This window comes from Panthera leo, chromosome F2 (genome assembly GCF_018350215.1).
Source record: "Panthera leo isolate Ple1 chromosome F2, P.leo_Ple1_pat1.1, whole genome shotgun sequence".
Lineage (NCBI taxonomy): Eukaryota > Metazoa > Chordata > Mammalia > Carnivora > Felidae > Panthera > Panthera leo.
Window position 1 is genome coordinate 29,009,195 of NC_056695.1, and position 22,552 is coordinate 29,031,746.

Consider the following 22,552-nt stretch of genomic DNA (forward strand, 5'->3'; position numbering starts at 1 on the left):
GGGCAGGAAGAAGTGAGGATGTGGGGATTGGGTGTGTGGAGCTCAAGGTGATGGGAGGAGATGGCTCATGAGGCAGATGACAAGTCAGACGTTGCTGAGAAAGGATCGAGGTCCTAGCCTTTGGTTCAGATGTAGCAGCCATTTGCCTGGGCGTGATGTCTGGAGCAGCTGGCTCTGGTAGAAGGGTTCTACTTGACTGGATTCCTATCAAATGTTAACTGCATGAACACCACTGATTAAAAAAAAAAAAAATGGTATCAGAAAACATAGGGTAAAAGGAGTTTTGGAGTCATATCCAGCTAAATAAAGAACAAAGATTGCTAGCTGGTTAAACAACTAAAAAGCTATTTAAACATTACTAAAAAGTTACTTAAAAGTTAATTGAATCAATTTTGAAACACTGACTTGGAGATTTTTCCTATAGACTGGAGGAATCATAATTAAACTTAATTGTAGTCATGCTAGATTTCCTCCCGATGTTTATTTTTCTTCTAGTTATATTTCAGACAATTAATAGCATCTAATGACTCAGAGTTTTGTGTAATTACCACCAATGATTATAATCTCTCTCTTATGGAATGTTCTTTTCACACAGGCACACTGGAACTGAGGGAAATTTATAATTATTCATGCAAGTCCCTCTATAGGCTGTAAAAAAATTATCAGACTTTAAAACAAATTTATTATGCATTTATATATTTCTATTTGTAGCTAGAAAAAAGATGATAAAAACTAAGTATACTTTTAAAAGTTCTAATAGTTCCCTCTCCAACAGACCCTTTCTTTCCTTTAATTTTAGAGTATTCAAGAAAAAGGAAAATAAAAAGGGAGACACTTTTTATTTTTTAATTCCTCGAAATGCTTAGTTTATAGGTCTCCTTTCCCCTTAAGTGTGAAAGCATTTTAGTGAAAGTTTCACCTCAACTTTGTCAATAATTAATCCTCTGTTTCTTTGAAAAGTCTGACAATGTAAGAGTAACAATAACAGGCCATAAAACACTCCCCCCTAATTGTGCAAGGGCTCATTCTTCCCTAACCAGGTTCGGGTTGACTGGAATGTGCTGAAGTCACATTCCAGCACCTACCACCAGCCAGAACCACACAGGACTCCAAAGGGAATGGACAGGAATCTTTATCTCTAGTTCTCCACTTAGCAAGGAGGACTGGGAAGAAGGGCTAGAAGAGGCAGGGAGGCACAGTGAAAATGGAAACGGGGCTGGAAAACAAGGGCAAATTAACTAGGGAGGAGAACTGGTCTGTGTGTAGAAGGATGGGGCAAACAGGAAAGAGAAAATCAAACCAAGGGTGAGGCCAATTAAAATAAGTCAGGGAGGATGATAGAAAAGCAGATCAGAGATCAGTCAGTAAGGACAAAAGCATCACATGCAGAAAGAAGGAACACATTTCAGAAGGTAAACAGTGTTCATTCCCAGGGATTCATCCCTTCCCCCTTCCTCTCTATCAAGAAAACGTAGTTGGAAATCCAACTGGAAGACTTCTTCATTTATCTGGCTAGTGAATGACTGAATGGAAACTTAAAAACCAAATCTTTAAACTCTTACTGGGATCTACTTAGTAACTCTTTAAGACAGGGTTCTATCATGAATTAAAAAAATTTTTTTCTAATAAATTTTTGCTTTGAACTTTTTGTTTTAATTTGCTCTTGAGTGATGGGGCTGGTTTCAAGAGAGGGAACTCACTGTGACATCTTGGCCCAAAGTCCTCAGAGATCTTTTTTCTTAATAATTTTATTCAGGTATTATAACATACCGTAATATTCACCAGTTGTAAACATACAGTCAATTATCTTTTGTTAATGTACCCGGTTGTACAACTATCACCATGATCTGATTTTAGAACTTGGGTCATCACCCTGGTAAGACCTCACTTGCCCATTTGGCAGTTAATTTCCATTCCTACTGTAAGCCCCAGGCAACCACTGATCTACTTTTCTATTTCTGTAAATTTGACCATTCTGGACATTTCATCTAAATGGAATTATATAATACATGGTCTTTTGCGACTGGCTTCTCTCACTCTGCAATGTTTTTGAAGTTCATCTATGTTGCAGCAAGTATCAGTTTTGCATTTTTTTATTGCTGAACAGTATTTCATTGTGTAGCTATTCCACATTTCCTTCACCTCTTCACAGGCTGGTGGACATTTGGATTGTTTCCACTTTTTGGTTATGATGAATAATGCTGCTGAGAACATTCCTGTGCAAGTCTTTGTGTGATCAATGCTTTCATTTCTCTTGGTTAGATGCCCAGGGATAGAATTGCTGGATTATATGGTAAAGTTATATGTACCATTTAAAAAAACCTGCCACGGTTTTTTGAAGTGGCCGCACCATTTTATATTCTCAACAAGATAAGAAGAAGAACAATGTATGTGCTTATCTTCATATTTTTGTCAACTTATGTTATTATCTTTCATGTTTATACTTTTATTTTTAAATTTTCAGCTTTATTGAAACATAATTGACATAAAATTGTAAGATATTTGAGGTGTACATTATGGTGATTCGATACATATAGATACATTTTGAAAAGATTCTTCCATCTAGTTAATTAACATATCACCTCACTTTTTTTTTAAGTTTTTACTTATTTAAGTAATCTCTACACCCAGCATGGGGCTTGAACTCATGACCCTGAAATCAAGAGTTGCATGTTCTTCTGACTGAGCCAGCCAGGTACACCACCTCACTTTTTTTTTTTTTTTTTTAATGAGAATATTTAAGTTCTATTGTCTTAGCAAATTTCAATTACACAATATGGTGATATCAACTATAGATCCTCATACTTTATTCATCTTATAGCTGAAAATTTATATCCTTTTACCTACTTCCTCTTTCTGTCACCCTTCGGATCCTGGCAACTACTTTGCTACTTTGTTTCTATGAGTTTGACACTTTTAAAAAAAGTTGTTTTTTTTTAAGATTCTACATGTAAAGGATGAAATGTAGTATCTTTCTCTGATTTATTTCACTTAGCATAATGCCCTCAAGGTTCATCCATTTGTTGCAAATGGCACGATTTCCTTCTTTCTCTTGGATGAATAATAATCCTGTGTCATTTTCTTCATCCATCTGTTGACAGATACTTAAGTCATTTCTATATCTTGGCTGTTGTAAATAATGGTGTAATGAACATGGGAGTGCAGATATCCCTTCCAATCCATGAGCATGGAATCTTTCCATTTATTTGTGTCTTCTTCAATTTCTTTCATTAATGTCTTATGGATTTCAGTGTATAGGCCCTTCACATCCTTGGTTAAATTTATTCCTAGGTATTTTATTATTTTTGATGCAGTTATAAATAGGATTGTTTTCTTAATTTCTCTGATAGTTCATTACTAGTGAATAGAAACACAACTGATTTTTATCCTATAATTTTATTGAATTACCTGATTAGTACTCTAACAGGTGGAGTCTTTAGAATTTTCTCTACATAATACAGCATCTGAAGATAGAGAGTTTTTTATCTTCCTTTTCAATTTGGATGTATTTTCTTTTTCTTGCCTGATTGCTTTGGCTAGAATTTCCAGTATTATGTTGAATAAAAGTGGCAAGAATCTTATTACTGATCTTAAAGGAAAGGCTTTTAGCTTTTCCTCATTGAGTATGATGTTGGCTGTGGGCCTGTCAAATATAGGCTTTATTATGTTGAGGTATATTCCCCCTTACCCAGTTTGAGAGGCTTTTAAAAATCATTAATGGATATTGAATTTTATCACATGCTTTTTCTGCATCTATTGAGATGATTATAGATTTTTATCCTTCATTTTGTTAATGTGATGAATCACATTGATTAATTTGTGGATGTTGAACCATGCTTGCATCCCTGGAATAAATCCCTCCTGATTATGGTGTATAATCCTTTTAATGTATTGTTTAATTCAGTTTGCTAATAATTTGTTGAAGATTTTTGCATCTATATTCATCAAGGATATTGGCCATAATTATCTTTTCTTGGAATGTCCTTATTTGTTTTTCATATCTGGATAATGCTGGCCTCTTAAAATGAGTTTGGAAGCATTCCTTCCTCTTTAATTTTTTTTTTTTTTAAGATTTTATTTTTCTTGGGCACCTGATTAAGCATCTGACTTTGGCTCAGGTGATGATTTCACAGTTCATGGGTTCAAATCCTGCATCGGGTGAGCTTGAGCCCTGCTTAGGGTGAGCCCTGCTTCTCTCTCTCTCCTCTCTCTCCCTGTTAGAGAGAGTAGTATATTGTTTAATTCCACATACTGGCTTACTTGCATGCATGCACGCGCGCACACACACACACACACACACACTCTCTCTCTCTCTCTCTCTCATAAAAAAAAAAAAAAGATTTTATTTTTCTTAAGTAATCTCTATACCCAATGCGGGGCTCGAACTCACAACCCCAAGATCAAGAGTTGCATGTTCCACCAACTGAGCCAGCCAGGCACCCTCCCTCCTTAATTTTTTGTAGAGAAGAATTGGTATTAATTTTTCTGTGTTCAGTGGAATTTCCCATTGAAGTCATCTGTTCCTGGACTTTTGTTTGTTGGGAGATTTTTGATTACTGATTCAATGTCCTTAGTAGTAATTGGTCTGTTCAGATTTTCTATTTCTTCATTATTGCCTTGGTAGGCTGTGTGTTTCTAGGGATTTATCCATTTCTTCTAGGTTGTCTAATTTGTTGGTGTCAATTGTCCATAGTAGTCTCTTTATGATGCATTGCATTTGTGTGCTATGAGTTGGAATGCCTTTTCCATTTCAGATTTTGAGTCCTCTGTTTTTCTTAGTAAGTCTAGCCAAAGGTTTGTCTATTTCAAAAAAAAAAAAACACAGCTCTTAGTTTTATTGATCTTTTCTATTGTCTCTAAGGAATTTGTTTTATTTGAGAGAGAGAGAGAGAGAGAGAGAGAGAGAGAGAGAATCCTAAACAGGCTTGATGCTCAGCATGGAGACTGACGTGGGGCTGGATCCCAGGACTCTGGGATCATGACCTGAGCCCAAATCAAGAGTCAGATGCTCAAACAACTGAACCACCCAGGTGCCCCTCTATTGTCTTTTTTACTCTTTCATTTATTTCTTTTTTTCTTTAGTAAAATCTTTCAAGATTTATATGACCTGAAGAGAAACCAGAGTATTTTCATTTCTTTCTCTCTACTAATTTGGGGCTTAGTTTTCTTTTTCTAGTTCCTCAAAGTATAAAGTTAGGTTGTTGATTTGAGATTTTGGTTTTTAAAGTAATCTCTACATCCAACACGGGGCTCAAACTTACAACCCTAAAATCAAGAGTTGTGTGCTGTACTGACTGACCCATCTAGGTACCCTGAGATCTTTTTTTTTTTAATCTATGCATTTGTTGCTATGAACACCCCTCTTAAAACTGCTTTTGTTAGATCCCATAACTTTTTTATGTTGTATTTCCATTTTTTTCTCTAAAGTCGTTTTTTTTTTTCTCTTTTAAAAAAATACTTATTTGTTTAAGTAATCTCTACCCCCAATATCAAAGTCATGACCCTGAGATCAAGAGTCACATGCTTTTTGACTGAGCCAGCCAGGTGCCCCTTGATTTCTCTTTTGACTTTTTTATTGACCTATTGGTTGTTCAGTAGCATATTGTTTAATTTCCACATATTTGTAAATTTCCCAGTTTTCTTCTTGGAACTGAGTTCTAGTTTCATACCATTGTGGTCAGAAAAGATGCTTGATATGATTTCAGTCCTCCTAAACGTATTAACATTTGTTTTGTTGCAGAACATTTGATCTATCCTGCAGAATGTTCCATGTGTGCTTGAGAAGAATATGTATTCTGCTGCTATAGGATAGAATGTTCTGTAAATATCTGTTAAGTCCAAATAGTCTAAGATGTAGTTTAAGTCCAATTTTTTTCTTGTTAATTTTCTGTCTGGATGATCTATCCTTTGTGGAAAGTGGGGCACTGAAGTCCTCTACTATTATTTTGCTGTCTACTCTCCCTTTGGGTCTGTTCCTCTTGTCAGACTGACCCCTTTATTATTATATAATGACCTTTTTTGTGTCTTATTATAGTCTTTGGCTTAAAGTCTATTTTGTCTGATATAAGTCGGTTACTTCTGCTTTCTTTTGGCTTCCATTTGCATGGAATATTTTTTTCCATCCTTTTATTTTCAGTCTATGTGTGTCCTTAAAGCTGAAGTAAGTCTCTTGTAAGCAGCATATAGTTGGATCTTGTTTTGTGTGTGTGTGTGTGTGTGTGTGTGTGTGTGTGTGTGTGTGTTTGGTTTGGTTTTTAATCCATTCAGCCACTCTATGTCTTTTGATTGGAAAATTTAGTCCATTTACACTTAAAGTAATAATTGATAGGTATGGACTTATTATTGCCATTTTTTTTTCATTGTTTCCCAGCTGTTTTGTAATTCCTTTGTTCTTGTCTTCCTCTCTTTGTGATTTGATCACTTCTATTGTGGTCTGCTTAGATTGCTTTCTTTTTATCTTTTGTGTATCTGCTTAACATTTTTGCTTTGTGGATACCATGAAATTTATATAAAACATCTTATATATATAATAGTCTGTTTAAGCTGATAGCAACTTAACTTTGAACACATACTAAAGCACTACATTTCTACTCCCCAGCTTTAGGTTTTTGATGTCACAATTTATCTCTTTTTACCTTTTGTATCCATTAACAAATTATTATAATTATAAATATATAATTATAGTTATTTTTAATGCATCGTTATTTAGTTTTCATACTAGATTTATAAGTGGTTTATCCACCACTGCAACATTAGAGCATTCTGGATTTAACCATATTTTCCTTTTATCAGTGAGATTTATACTTTCATACAGTTTCCTTTTACTACTTAGCGTCCTTTCATTTTAGCTTGGAGAAGGTCCAAGCTTGGAGAAGGTACATTTTTTGTAAGGCCAAGCTAGTGGTGCTGAACTCCTTCAGTTTTGCTTGTCTGGAAAATGTTCTCTGTCTTTCAGTTCTGTAAAACAACTTTGTTGGGTAGAGTATTCTTGGTTGGCAGCATTTCAGCACTTTGACTACATCGTGCCACTTCCTTCTGGCCTGCTGAAAATCTGCTGATAGTCTTATGGGGATTCCCTGTATGTAACATGTTAATTTTCTCTTGTTGCTTTTAAGATTCTCTCCTTGTCTTAAACTTTGACAATTTAATTATAATGTGTCTCAGTGTGGTTATCCGTCTTTAATTTTTATTTTATTTTTTTAAATGTTTATTTATTTTGAGAGAGAAAGAGCATGAGTGGAGGAAAGGGGCTGAGGGAGGGAGAGAGAGAACCCCAAGCAGGTTCCATGCTTGTCTGGAGCCCAATTCAGGGCTCGATCCCACAACTGTGAGATCATGACCTGAGCCAAAATCAAGAGTTGGATGTTTAACTGTGAGCCACCGAGGTGTCCCTGTCTTTTAAATTATAGCCTTTCCCGTGGATGTGAAGTGGTATTTTGTGTGGTCTTAATCTGAGTTTCCCTAATGATTAATAATGTTAAGCATCTTTTCATAAACTTATTAGCTATTCTTATATCTTCTTTAGTAAAACATATATTCAAATCTTTTGCCCATTTTTAAATTGGATCGTTTGTCTTCTTACTACTGAACTATAATCGTTTCTATCTTCTGGATATAAGTTATGAGATACATGATTTACAATATTTGCAATATTTTCTTACATTCTGCATCTTTTCATTTTCTTTTTTTGTCTTTTCATTTTCTTAAGCGTGTCTTTTAAAGAACAAAAGCCTTTAATTTTGATAAAATCCAATGTATTAATTTTGTCTTTAATGTATTGTGTTTTTTGTATTGTATCTAAGAAGTCTTTGCCTAAGCCATATTCACAAAGATATTTTTCCTATGTTTTCCTCTAAAAATTTTGTAATTTTTATGCTTATATTTAGGTCTCTGATCTCTTTTGTGTCCATTTTTTGGTTAGGGTGTAAGATAAGGATCTAAATTCATCTTTTTCATCTAATAACTTTTATTTTATTTTTTATTTTTTAAAATTTACACCCAAATTAGTTAGCATATAGTGCAACAATGGTTTCAGGAGTAGATTCTGTAGTGCCCCTTACCCATTTAGCCCCTCCCCCTCCCACAACCCCTCCAGGAACCCTGTTTCTTCTCCGTATTTAAGAGTCTCTTATGTTTTGTCCCCCTCCCTGTTTTTATATTATTTTTGTTTCCCTTCCCTTATGTTCATCTGTTCTGTCTCTTAAAGTCCTCATATGAGTGAAGTCATATGATTTTGTCTTTCTCTGACTGACTACTTTCACTTAGCATAATACCCTCCAGTTCCATCCACGTAGTTGCAAATGGCAAGATGTCATTCTTTTTGATTGATGAGTAATACTCCATTGTATATATATACACCACATCTTCTTTATCCATTCATCCATTGATGGACATTTGGGCTCCTTCCATACTTTGGCTATTGTTGATAGTGCTGCTATAAACACGGGGGTGCATGTGTCCCTTCGAAACAGCACACCTGTATCCTGTGGATAAATGCCTAGTAGTGTAATTGCTGGGTCATAGGGTAGTTCTATTTTTAGTTTTTTGAGGAACCTCCATACTTTTTTCCAGAGTGGCTGCACCAGCTTGCATTCCCATGCATCTAATAACTTTTAAATATTTAGAAAAATACTACATTTTTTGATAATATTTGGGATTATGACACCATGTTTCTTTAAACTACCTGATCTTTTCTCATTTATTAGTTTTTTATTCTTTGTTATATCCTCCTTTAGGACAAAATACTAGAGGTACAAAGTGGCCTTACATGTGTTTTTCACTGCTATATCCTCAATACTCAGTAAATATTTGATGAGGGAATGAATGAATGAATGAATGAATGAAACACTAGGGTAGTAAATCAGTCTGGATAAACAAAAATGTCTTTTACTGCCCGAATGGGAGAGGGGATCTAGAACAACAGTCCTACGGAACATACTTGAGCACAGTGCTAGGGGTAAGGGCTCACCTTAGGTTTGGGTCTTTATTCATGCCTCTCTGACTCAACACCTGGACCTGCCGCTGGAAATAATGCTGATACAGTGCCTTCTGCCTACCCCAAGTATAGCTCTGGGGGGGGGGGGGGGATTTAGCGTAGTAAATGGCATGGGCTTTATATCAGATATTCATTTATTTGCTAAATGTATTCATGTCTCTTGCTATGTATGAGGCAATTTGCTAGGATGTGGGGAGTCTGGTAGACAAGGCAGATGTTTAGCTTGCCCTTATGAAGTGGTCAGCTCCAAGAACTTACTAACTAGCTGTGTGACCTTGTGAATATTATATAATCTCTCTAAACCTGTTTTCCTCATTCATAAACTGAGGATTATACTGTACTACCTCCTTTGATTTTGGTACATATTAAATAATTACATAAAGTAATGATAACAGCTATGCCATATAGTAAGTGTTCAAAATGGTATTATACATTTATTATACACACAGCCTATTCAGCCTCAACTTCCATTTAGTATCTTTATGGATAGCTTTCAGTAAATCACTAAGGGACAGAAAATTAACATTTCTTTTAAAAAAAACATTTAAACTTTTTTATTATAATGGCAATATATGCACTAGGGTCAAAAACAATTTCAAAGAGTACAGAGGCACGTACAATAAAAAGTTGTACTCCAATCCTTTCCTCAGAAGTAATCACTGTAAGCAATTTTTTCCCTCCCCTCAAAAATCTTGTGCTTATAAAAGTATATATATGTACATCCCAAGAAAACCAACAGCAACGGAATTAGATACTACTAATTGGTTATCAACAGCATTTTCACTTAATAGTATATATTTTGGAGAGTTTTCTAAGAGCAGCATATATTGTACTTATTCAGAATGAGTATTTCGTAATATTCTCAACAGAATTAAAAAAAAAACTCTCTTAAGCTTTGAGAAAGTTTGTGGGCTACACCCTCCTTCCCTCTCCATCCCCGGAAGTCCCCAGTCTCAGCCCCAACAGCTTCTAGCAGTCGGGGACTGGCACCTGCCCACCCACATTTTTTGGCCTGTGGCCAGCTGAGGTCAAACCAGCAGCAGAGAGTAGGGGTGTGGCTGGGGGTGGCAAAGAAGGAAGAGAAAACAAGTTTTCTATGAGTCGCTGGGAAAAAGCAACAAGAGTAAAATCAAATTGACATAAGACACTAGCACCTAAAAGTGTTTTATTACATGTATATTTAAATAAAAGGTATCAGGAAGAATGTTCCATAGGATTTAAAAGGCAATGGATACAGGAACACCAGTCTCTCTTTTTTTTTTTAACTTTTTTTTTATGTTTATTTATTTGTCAGAGAGAGACAGAGCATGAGCAGGGGAGGGGCAGAGAGAGAGGGAGACACAGAATTGGAAGCAGGCTCCAGGCTCCGAGCTGTCAGCACAGAGCCTGACGCAGGGCTCAAACTCACAAGCTGCAAGATCATGACCTGAGCCGAAGTCAGTCGCTCAACCGACTGAGCCACCCAGGCACCCCAACACCAGTCTCTTTAAAGCAGTAGCTACAGCTACCATGCATCTGAGTGCACAACCTGTGGGTGTGGGCAGTGAGAAGAGACTTGGGGTCCCTGTGGATAAACATGCCCCCCTGAAGTGCCAGGGGGTGGGTGGCGGGGGTGAGGAGAGAGATCCCTTCAGAGAAGGGAAAGAGCAGGACATCAAGGTTGGGCCTACTGCCATATGAAGGAGAGGGAACACTCTGCCCTTCCTCCCTGAAAATTAGGCTTCACGCTTCCTCTATTTTCCACCTGTTTGTGTCTTCTCCCACCTCACTGATCTTAGCCCAGTTGCTTTGACTTCTGTGAAGAGCTTTGCTAGAGCTCAGCTCCCAGCCATGACGCTAGATAACTGATGTCTATTTCTGACCAGAAACCCTTCTTAGTGGTTGGATGCTAAAAGCAAGTAAAATCTAAAACAGAGATTCTGATCATCTTAGGGGATGGAGAAATAGGTCTTTACCTCTTTCTCTTGGCTTATTCGTTTCATCTCAGTTCTCTGTATGGTTTCTGGCCCACCTGGGCCAGAAAATAAGATTACAGAATGGCTTAAAGCTTCTAAATTAGTCTGTTACAGAAAGCAGCACCTCAGGCAACAGGCCTGGCTCAGAGCCCACACTCAAGAAAGCAGAATCTCTTCTTGGGTGGGGCTTTCCTAGACATAAAGGTTTTACCATGCCTCTAAGCAGGGGAAGCTTGGGCCAACATTACATGGGCCAGGTAACAAAATTAGGGACAATGAAACCAGATAAACCACCTCATTAGTGGCAGCTTACTAGTATAACCCATTTTAACAAAGAGAGGTAAGACAGAGGACCCAAGGTACCTCCTGTCAAGTTCTTTAAAATAGTCTCCTCTGGGGTGCCTGGGTGGCTCAGATGGTTGAGCGGCCGACTTCGGCTCAGGTCATGATCTCATGGTTTGTGAGTTTGAGCCCCACATCAGGCTCTGTACCTGACAGCTCAGAGCCTGGAGTCTGCTTTGGATTCTGTGTCCCTCTCTCGCTGTGCCCCTCCCTCACTCATGCTCTGTCTCTCTTTCTCTCAAGAATAAAGAAAACATTTTAAAAAATTAAAAAATAATAAAATAAAATAGTCTCCTCTGCAAAGGCAATGTTCTTTCCGGCAGTCTTGGTTTAGTTGAGAGGTCACATGTGCCTTCATCCAACACTGTGTGACAGTAAGTAGCAGTTCAGAGGGGGAGTCTCTAGAATTTAGTCTCCTCACTCCTGCTATGAAAGATCACCCCTGAACTGCTGAACCTCTTAGAATCTTTTTATCAGCCATGGAATCAAGAGAGTAGAGGTCTAGGACCAATCTGTCTACACTCAACTAATTGTTGAGTGTTGATTTGCACATTAAAAATCACACTTACTCTGTCAAGATACAATCATTTTCTTAACTATGCACATCATGGTGATACTGTGTTGCTTGCTTTTCAGAAATTCAGAAAAAATATGAACGATTAAGCATATTTTCAAAACTGCCTGACATACACACCCACATGCACAGACATACCCACACACATATACAGGTAAAATAACTGAATGAAGACAATTCTAAATAGCTTTTATCTTTTTAACAATTAGGAAAAAACTCTATGAATATTTGCCTTTTCAATTTCTACACAGTACAAACTTCCCCAAATATCACTTGGTGATTGAGTCTCTAAAGATTAAATAAAAGGTCTTCCTGATACTTATAAACTGCATTCTCTAGCTAAGACAAGGCACAAAAGATTCTGTGACTGCATTATTCTTTGGAGCCAGGATTGTGGTTATGTGGGCAACCAGCCCTTTAGGACACAACAGGCTGGTGAACCATTGATTCATGAAACACTGCCAGGAGTGGCCTTAGGCCAGACCCTGGGGCAAGTTCAGCCAGCACCAGGGCATAGCCCAGGCCAGGAAGGAATAGTCAAATGTATAACTTCCTGTCTTTGTCAGAAACCTAAGAATCTGGAAATTATTCTCAGCTCCTTCCTTTTCCTTTATATCCTCCAATTATCAATGTCTCTCAACTGGTTGTACCTCCTAAACACCTCTCCAACTATCCACTCCTCTTTAACTCTATTGCTTCTTTCCTAGGTGATACTAGTTGGATTTTTTAAAAATCTGTATTTTAATTCCAGTTAGTTAACAATGTAATATTAATTTCAGGTGCACAATATAGCGATTCGGCAATTCCATACATCACCTGGTGCTCATCACAACAAGCGCACTCCTTAATACCCATCATCTATTTAACCTAACCCCCACCACCCTCCTTTTTTAGTAATCAAAACAGTATGGTACCGACAGAAAAACAGAAACATAAATGAATGGAACAGAATAGAAAACCCAGAATAAACCCACAACTATATGGCCAATTAATCTTCAATAAAATAGGAAAGAATATCCAATGGGAAAAGGAATGTCTCTTCAACAGATGATGCTGGGAGAACTGGACAGCAACATGCAAAAAAAAGAAACTGGACCACTTTCTTACACCATACACAAAAATAAATTCACAATGGATTAAAGACCTAAATGTAAGTCCTAAAACCATAGAAATCCTAGAAGAGAACACAGGCAGTAATTTCTCTGATGTTGACTATAGAAACTTTTTTCTGGATGTCTCCTGAGGCAAGGGAAACAAAAGCAAAAATAAGCTATTGGGACTACATCAAAATAAAAACATGCACAGCGAAGGAAACAATCAACAAAACTAAAAGGCAACCTATGGAATGATAGAACATACTTGCAAATGACATGTCCGATAAAGGACTAGTATCCAAAATCTATAAAGAACTTATAAAACTCAACACCCCAAAACCAAACAATCCAATTAAAAATGGGCAGAAGTCATAAACAGACATTTCTCCAAAGAAGACATCCAGATGGACAACAGGTACATGAAAAGATGTTCATCATCACTTACCATCAGGAAGATGCAAATCTAAACTATAAAGAGGTGTCACCTCACACCCATCAGAATGGCTAAAATCAACAACACAAGAAACAACAGGTATTAGTCAGGATGTGGAGAAAAAGGAACACTGGTACACTGTTGGTGGCAATGGCTGGTTTTCCAAATGGGCTATATCCATCCACTTTTGTCCCCTCCACCAAGTTCCTGTACTATGGCCAGGTGGATTAAAAAAGCAAGTATATATTGAGCAATTCTCCTTCAGACCTCAATGATTTCCTTTCTGCTCTTAGACTGAAGATGAAAATCCACACCATGATCTAGAGGCCATGAATGAGCTGCCCCCTGTTCAACTCTCCAGGGCGTTCCTATTACTCACACCACTATTCCCCCAACCTCTCCACTGTCCTCCTGCTCTCCTCAGGGCTCCCTACAGCTCAGGAGATTTAGAGACAGGGAAGACTCAGGTACCTGAATTTTCCCTAAAACTCGTTAGGTAGTTGTGAACCACCACTATGGTTGAAAGCAGCTAGAATGAAGGCAGAGCCAATCTGAAACTTACTCCTTAAGATCAGTTTAAACTTGTGAGCATCAGGGTCTGACTCCGGTTTACAAAAGCCAGGAAAATTCCCGAAGTGGCAAGTCACTGGGCAGAATTTCTGGAAGAGCAGGTTACTGCTGCTGCTACCCCAAAAGGGTTTAAACCCACTGGGTAGGGGGTGTCTGGGTAGCTCAGTCAGTTAAGCATCTGACTCTTGATCTTGGGTCAGGACATGATCTCACGGTTCATGGGTTCGAGCCCCGAATCGGGCTCTGCACTAATAGGGTAGAGCCTGCTTGGAATTCTCTCTCTCTCTCTCTCTCTCTCTCTCTCTCTCTCTCTCCACCCCCCCCCCCCACCCTCCACACACAAGTTCTCTCTGTCAAAATAAATAAACATAAAAAAAATCTGCTAGATGCTCTTTTACTTTCTAGAAAATCTAAACCTAGCTAAAATATGAAATTATGAGGCTGAATGCATTCACAAAAGCACTGAAACATGATCTTCGATGGAGCAGATGTTTCTACATAAGCAAAGCTCAGCTGGGAAGGTCTTTCTTTGGAGGAACAGAACTGCAAGTTTGTAGATTCTGTTTACTCCTGCTACAACAGGGCTTGCTAAGTGAATTCGGATGAGCTATGGGTCCAATCATGTTCTAGAAACTAGACAACTAGGAAAGGCAAAGGCTGGTCAACCTGGGTATTGCTCCTCTCTTCCAATTCCATTACAGAATGTGTATCAAGTCCACTATTTTGCAGATATCTCATGAATTGCATTTTTAAAGTAGGATTGATTTTATTTGTCCTTGCTATATATAGCACACACTGAGTCCTCAGCCAGCTGTGGGAGGATATGGCTGCGTTTAGATTCCCATCTGAGTTGTGTGTGACAGTATCTGGCACGCTTTCAAAAACTGCAGTCATTACTTGGAAAGTAAGCACAGGGGGAAATAAATCAACTTTTAATGTCAGGATATCACACCCTTTCTAACATTTTTTTGAATATGAATGAAGCAGTAACTATACAATTAACCTTGATACTATCACTCTATAGTCAGACAAGTACTTTACCAAAAGGTATTGTCTACCACAAAAATATTGTATCTAAAATTTAAAAAAACCAAAGAGCTTTCCAGGCCAGACAAAAATGTCTTTGTTAAAAATGATGATTGTATGTAAGTAATATATGCAAAAGGTCCCAAATAAAAGTGTTCAAAAGAACATACAAAGAAAAATCTATCCAGCTCCTACACCTGTACTTCAGCCATCGAATTCCCTTCGCTGCAGGCAAACAGAATAAGCATGTTTTTACTTAACTGTCCAGAGAATTTTTATGCATTTGCACACATGTGGGCACATACATGCTATTGTACACCTTGCTTTTTTCCTTTTTTTTTTTTTTTTAATAGTATGTGCTGATAGCTCCACATTGGCATACAGAGACATGCTTAATTTAATTGTTAACAGCTATGGGGCACCTGAATGGCTCAGTCGGTTAAGCGTCCAACTTCGGCTCAGGTCATGATCTCATGGTTCATGAGTTCAAGCCCCGCATTGGGCTCTGTGCTGACAGCTCAAAGCCTGGAGCCTGCTAAGGATTCTGTGTCTCCCTTTCTCTCTCTACCTCTCCCCTACTCACATTCTGTCTGTCTCTCTCAAAAATAAATAAACATTAAAAAAATTTTTTTAATTGTTAACAGCTGTGTTCCATGCAATCATTTCTTGACTGTCCAGTGAACCCTTCTCTACCATAAAGACCTCTTGTGGCTTCTCAGTGTTCAGGTATGATACAGAAAGGCCTCTACAACACATCCCAATTGGCAACCATTCTTTAGCCTTAGTTCTCCACTTGAATCAAACTCACCTACTGTGGCTCTTGAATGGTGTTCTAATCCCTGCTCTTTTATTAACTTACTGGCTGGCTATAGACAGGTGATCTCACCCTTCTGGCCCTTGGTCTTCTCATCCATGAATGAGGGTTGGTACAGGGAAGGAAAGAGGTGTGTCCATTACTAAGATCCTTTTCAGCTCTCACATTCTGTGAATCTGTGACTAGACGAGGTCAAAGGGCCTTTCCAGCTCTACACTTTGATCAGCAATTTAAATTTTCACGGGTTTGATCTTGTTTCCTCAATTGTACACGAGCTTATTAAGGACAAGACTATTTATTTGTTTCCCCTAGAATGTCCTGTTAGAATGGTTGCTCCAAAAATGTTTGTTTTCTGGGTTGTCACTTCAAGTGCTATGCTTTAATAATTGCTCCAAACCTACTGCTTGAAATAGGTCAGTTAACCCAGTTTCTTTCTTTTAGGACAAGTGATAGAAATTACAATGTTGGCACTCTATCAGAACAACTGGAACAATTCTTGATTTTAGCTTTAGGTCCTCAGCAATACATCTAACTTATGCAATCTACGCACTCCTGACATGACACATAGAAATACTATTAATAATTTGAAAAGTAAAAGTATAGAGTTTTAGAAATAAAGAGAACATTAGGAAAGGCAAATTTCAACCTTTTTATTTTATAGATATGGAAAAATAAGGCCTAGAATTTAAGTGATTTGTCTAAGGATTGTGACTGAGCTGGTGTTAGGTTGAAGCAGGGTTAGAATCTGGGTCTCCTGACCCAAACGCTTTACAGAGTAAAGGAAACAGAACCTTTACAGAGTGTTCATTAGATGCCGTCATTAATTGCTGCTGCTTTATGTGGAATTTGCTACTCCACAAAACTATATACATTTAATTTATTGATTTAACAACAGGTTTGACTCTTATTGCACTTCCTCATCTGAAAAATTAGATTAATAAATGTACTTACCTTACATGATTGTAGAAGGATCACATGAGATAATGCCTGTAAGAGCCAAGACCAGATGTTATCTATAATTATTAAAGATCCTCATAATGAAAGGTCATTTTGTAATATAATTTCCCCTTCTGTTGATTTTTTTTTTAGAGGAGAGGCAGTTGGATTTAAATATTAGGTTTCATTGAAGACAGGCACACCTCTATATTACCCTAGCTAAGGTCACATCCCCTTAACTGACTTATCCTTTATCTTATTTTTTTAAATTTTTTTTAACATTTATTCATTTTTGAAAGGCAGAGAGAGAGAGAGAGAGAGACAGCGTGAATGGGGGAGGGGCAGAGAGAGAGGGAGACACAGAAACAGAAGCAGGCTCCAGGCTCCGAGCTGTCAGCACAGAGCCCGATGCGGGGCTCGAACTCGCGGACCGCGAGATCACGACCTGAGCCGAAGTCGGCCGCTTAACTGACTAAGCCACCCAGGTGCTCCTATCCTTTATCTTAAAATGGGAGAATTACCCTGGTTTTTGCTCATCTTTCAGTGACTATAAGGATTAGGAAAATTTCATTCATGCACACATATCTTTATGAATTTTGCCAAATCTGCATACCATCTCTGTTATTATTTACTTAGTGTTTTTATTCAAATCTACCAAATTTTAATTTAAGTCTATTCATACACCATTTAGGGAAACACTAGTACAGTTAAGTGCATTGAGCTGAAAGATCAAAAGATTTGAAGTCAAATCCTAGCTTTGCTCTTTACTAGTCATGTAATTTTTAGCAAGTTATCTGTTTCTTTATCTATAGAATAATGATTAAAGTATATAATTCACAGTGTTGTAATGGTGGTAACTACGGTAATATATATGATAACACTTTGAAAAATGTGTCACCAATATATCTTAGTTATTGCTGTTAAATAAAGGGGAGATTAGGTTATTGGGAGAAGAAAGTGGTATTGTTTTAGTAGTGGGCAGTTTTTTCAGAAGGGTAGGAAAGTGTATAAAGCATTTAAAGAGTGGATATACAACAATGCACTATTACATAGGTTAGAATATGGCAGAAAATTAATAAAATACTGCAAAAAGACAGAGGCAAAATCCACTCAAATTCACTTTGATGAAAACAACATTCTTAGTACAGGCACAACATAAAATTGTGGCAAGTTTATGTGAAGTTTTAAAAATAGAACTTCAAACATTAAAATGTAATTATACATATAATGAATCAAAAGATATGTTAACAGTAATTAGTGTTTTATATATTCTATTGCAATCATTAATTTTCTGAGACTAACATAATTTTCTTAATTGATCTCCAGAGTATAATGTAAATCACGTCAAGGCAACTAGTCCCTAGTTGTGAAGTGTATGAAAAGTCAAGACTACAAGCTTCTCAGACCCAAACCATGCTTACTTTAATAAAAAGCTCTTCGAAACATATTCCAACCCTTCTCCACTCTCTTCACCTCCTTGACTACCTGCTGTCCCATCACCTTCAACCTCACACGGAAACTAGAGTGGTTTGACTAGATTACTGTCAACTTCCTATCCCCAAACCTCTCTGATGACTGTCTTCCTCTTCTCCCTGGCCCTCCTTCCTAGTCTGAATCATCCAAGTCTTTATCAGAGCTTTGTGCTCTCTGCATCTTCTGTTCTCCCTGGGACTCGAATCTTGCCCTCTGCAGCTTTTATGAATCAGTATTAAATACTTTCACACCTTCCCTAACCGCAGGTTCCCATATATATAGGACAGCTTTGACGCTTTATCACTTATGGTCAGACGTGTCCAAAGAAGTCTATTTCTAATGACCTATTTTGTCTTCTGCATTCTTCACATCCCAACTCAGTGTCCACATTCCCTTTCCTCTAGGAATATTTTTCCCCCAAAGTATATCCAGAGATATTTTCATAGAGTATTGCACAAATAGTATAAATATAAAATTTGCCTGTAGTGCCACTACATAAATTGTCCATATGCACCCATTTCCCCTTATAAAACTTTTTTTCCATGTAAGTAGGTTTCTTGTAGTCATAGCACTCACACTGACTTCTCGATCCACTCTAGGAATAAAGCAGAGCCTGCTACAAAAACTGGCTGGTCTGGCTTCAAGAGGCCTTTCACCTTCTACCTGAGAGATTGTTGCCTCCACTTATCTGAGTATATTCCTATTAAGATCAACAAAGACTTTTATGCTGCTATATCTAACGTGTTCTTAAATCCAGACTTAAAGCTCAACTTCTTAGTAGTGTTTGACACAACTGATCACCCTTTGTGACACCTCCTCTTTTGCTGGCTTTGTGATGTCACACCCTCCTGGTGACTGCCTACTTTGGTGGCCCCTTCTCAATTTCCTCCAATGGCTCTTTCTCCTCTGCTGTTCATGCCATTTGGGAGTTCCTAAGGACTCCAACCTGAGCTCTTTAGCTGCCACTTTACAAACTCTCCTTAGGGGAGATCATAAACTATTGAGGCTCCCAGGGCACCTGGATGGCTCAGTTGTTGAGGGTCCAACTTCAGCTTAGGTCATGATCTCATGGTTTGTGGGTTTGAGCCCCACATTGGGCTCCATGCTGACAGTGTGGAGCTTGCTTGAGATTCTCTCTCTCTCTCTCTCTCTCTCTCTCTCTCTCTCTCTCTCTCTCCCTCCTCCCCCTCTCTCTCCCTCTCTCTCTCTGCCCCTCCCCCACTTGCATTTTCTCTCTCTCTCAAAATAAATATATAAACTTAAAAAAAACGAAACTGTTGAGTCTCCCATTTCCATCTTTATGCTGGTGATTCTCAAATTCATATATCCAGCAAAGACCTTTCCCAGAACTTCCTGTCTATCTAATGGTCAACTAGATATGTCTACAGGATTTTTCATGATAGGCATGCAAAGTTCAGTGTTTTCTAGAACAGAACTCAATGTCTTCCTACTTCCAAATTTTATCTTCCCAAGTATTCTTTGTATTGGTAAAGACCACCACCATCCACTCAGATGCTTGAGCCAGAAGTCTAGGTTAAATCATCATTGATTTACTCTTTATTTACCTTTTCCTTACCATGCCCTCTTCCAATTCATTAATTACCAAGACTTTTCCAGTCTATCTCCTACACACTTCTTCAATCCATTTACTTCCCTAAATTGTCACAGTCACCACAGCAAGTCCAAGGCACCATCATCTTTCACCTTCCCACTAAAGTACCTGTGACTATGTCACTTCTCTCCTTACACTCTTTAATGGTACCCCATTGCCTTTAGGATAAAGGCTCGAATCCTTAATACCTACAAGGTTGTGTGTGATCTTCCTTCTGTCTGGTTGTAGAGGTTCATCACATGTCATTCTCTCCCTCACTTTCTCCATTCCAGAAACTGATCTTTCAGTTCTTTGCAATTGAGAAGCCACATTCCTTCTTACCTTGGGACTTTGCCTGGAGTACATTAGCTTAATTTCCAGGCCCCTACTGCTGTTCCTTCTCTGTCATCTCCCACAACTCTCTAGACCTCCCTCTGCCCCAACTTTAACATAGTTACCTTTTTCTTTAGGTCTTGGTGTAAACAAGAACAATTTGTTCTCCTTCTCAGTATTATCATAATTACATCTGCAGAAATTTTCAGTGTCTTTCCAGCTACTAATCTGTATGCCCCATGAGGACAGTGAATTTTCCTGACAGATACATATAGAATAAATATTTGTTGAAGTAATTTATTTTTCAGGCATCTTTCTGGCTATTAACTTAAGATTTCTTTACAGTAAGACATTTGAATAACCCCTTTCACTCATTAGATTGAGATAATTGGAACTATGAGGATTTTTTTAAAGCTTTTGAAAAATAAAGTCTAAATTAATTGAAGGTTTAAGAGGAAAAAAAATTCATTTTCCCCTGAGACTTTATGTGGAGAGACTTTCACCTGTGAAGAAGAAAAAAAGATTTCCAAAACCTACTTAGGGAGTCAAAAGCAAATTGATAATACCAATAGCTGCCATTTATTTGGCACTTGCTAATTTCCAAGGTGATACAGTGAGAGTATATCAATTAATTTAAAATAACTATAAGGTAGTTACTATTTTTAGCCTTACATTAGAGAGTAGTTGTTGTTTCTGTTTATTGCTCTAAGAGAAGTATGAGGGAACGGTCTCACGCCTCTTAATTAGGTCATATTTTACAGTTACACTAGATTCTGATAATGACTGGGACTCTTTCCTGGCTGGCTCAGCTAGACCCCAGGCCACACTGCCAGAGGATTGTCTCTCACCATGTGCCACCTCTTGCATCACAGATTTTTCTCGGATGGGTTTGGCTCCATCTTATTACTGCCAAAGGGATTTATCTAGTCATGCATTGCCCTTGAGGCCGTGGTAACTAGGCCTGTGATTTTTTTTTGGACTCTGTGGTTCTTCAACAATGTTCAGTAAAGAGAACTTTGGAAGGGGACCACATGTAGCTCCTTGGGAGGCATAAAGGATGGCAAGTAGTGAAGGTATAGGAGGGAGCTGGAAAATAACATATCTTGTTTCATTCATTCACCCATCCACTTATTAATTAAATGTATTGTACAAATATCTACTGCTTATCTACCATGTGCCAAGTACAATATTAGTGAATGAGAAGTTCCTGTCCTCAAGGCGTTTATAGCCTAGTTGTAGAAACGGCTAAGTAAATCTAGAAGATACTGTTGAGGGAGCATAAAAGAGGAGTATTCTAATGGTCAGAACTCTTAAGGTTATAAGACATGAACCCAATTCAAAAACTGATTAGGCAAAAGTATTAATATTTATTGACTTAGGGAAAGAGGGCTGGAATAACAAAGCTCTGAGAAGGACAGACCCACAGCAAGAACTTGGTACCAACTGTCAACCGGCACTAGAATATTCCTAGGAGTTTTGGAGTGTGTGTGTGTGTGTGTGTGTGTGTGTGTGTGGAGAGAGAGAGAGAGAGAGAGAGAGAGAGAGAGAGGTGGGGGAGGGGCAGAGAGAGGAGAGTGAAAATCCCAAGCAGGCTCCGCACTGCTAGCACATAACCTAATGTGGGGCTCGAACCCCTGAACCGTGACAATATGACCTGAGCTGAAACCAAGAGTCGGACGCTTGACTGACTGAGCCACCCAGGCGCCCCTCCCCAAATGTCGGCTTTATTCTCCCTTACTGCAGACCAAATCTCACCACAGGTCAAGAAGCAAAGGGTTCCATCAATTCTAAGCCTCACATCAACCCAGGGTCTGACTCAGAGAGGATCGGATCCTCTTTTTCAAATACAGTCTAAAAATCCCCAGGGAAGAACTCAAATCAACCCACTTTGGGTCACATGCCCATCTCTAGACTGGTGATTCTCAACTTCAGGCAGTTTTGCCCCTCGAGGGATATTTGGCAATGTCTGGAGACATTTTCTATTGTTATGACTGGTGGGGGTGGAGAGGGTGCTATTGGTATCTAGTGGCTGGACTCAAGGAATGCTGCTAAACATCCTACAACACATAGGACAGCTCCTCCCCCCCACAACAAAGAGACATCCAGTACAACATGTCAATAGTGCTGAGATTGCGAAACTCTTCTAGATCAATCAGTTGTGGTGTGGGGGAGGGTCGAGAGGGGCATCAAAGGCTCTCTTTAAAAAGCGAAGTATTGGCTGATACTTAAAGGATGAGTGGGAATTAGCCAGGGAACTAAGAAGCTAGGGAAAGCTGATCCATGGAGGGAAGTACCTGAGCAAAGAACAAGGACTGCCCAGAGCAGGCACCCATGAATAGCACTAGTAACTTCACCTCTCAGTGCTGGTATCATCATCCTGCAGAGCAATTACAATAATATTAAGCACAAATAATAG

The 22,552-nt window shown here is 38.3% G+C and overlaps 1 long non-coding RNA gene across 1 annotated transcript in view; it reads right to left on the reverse strand.

The window, feature by feature from the left end:
- Positions 1-22,552, reverse strand: part of LOC122210666 — a 237,897-nt gene that overhangs the window by 92,171 nt on the left and 123,174 nt on the right. The window contains exon 4 of the long non-coding RNA XR_006198162.1: positions 16,755-16,790. This is a non-coding gene — a long non-coding RNA (uncharacterized LOC122210666). The remainder of the gene's footprint in view (positions 1-16,754; positions 16,791-22,552) is intronic.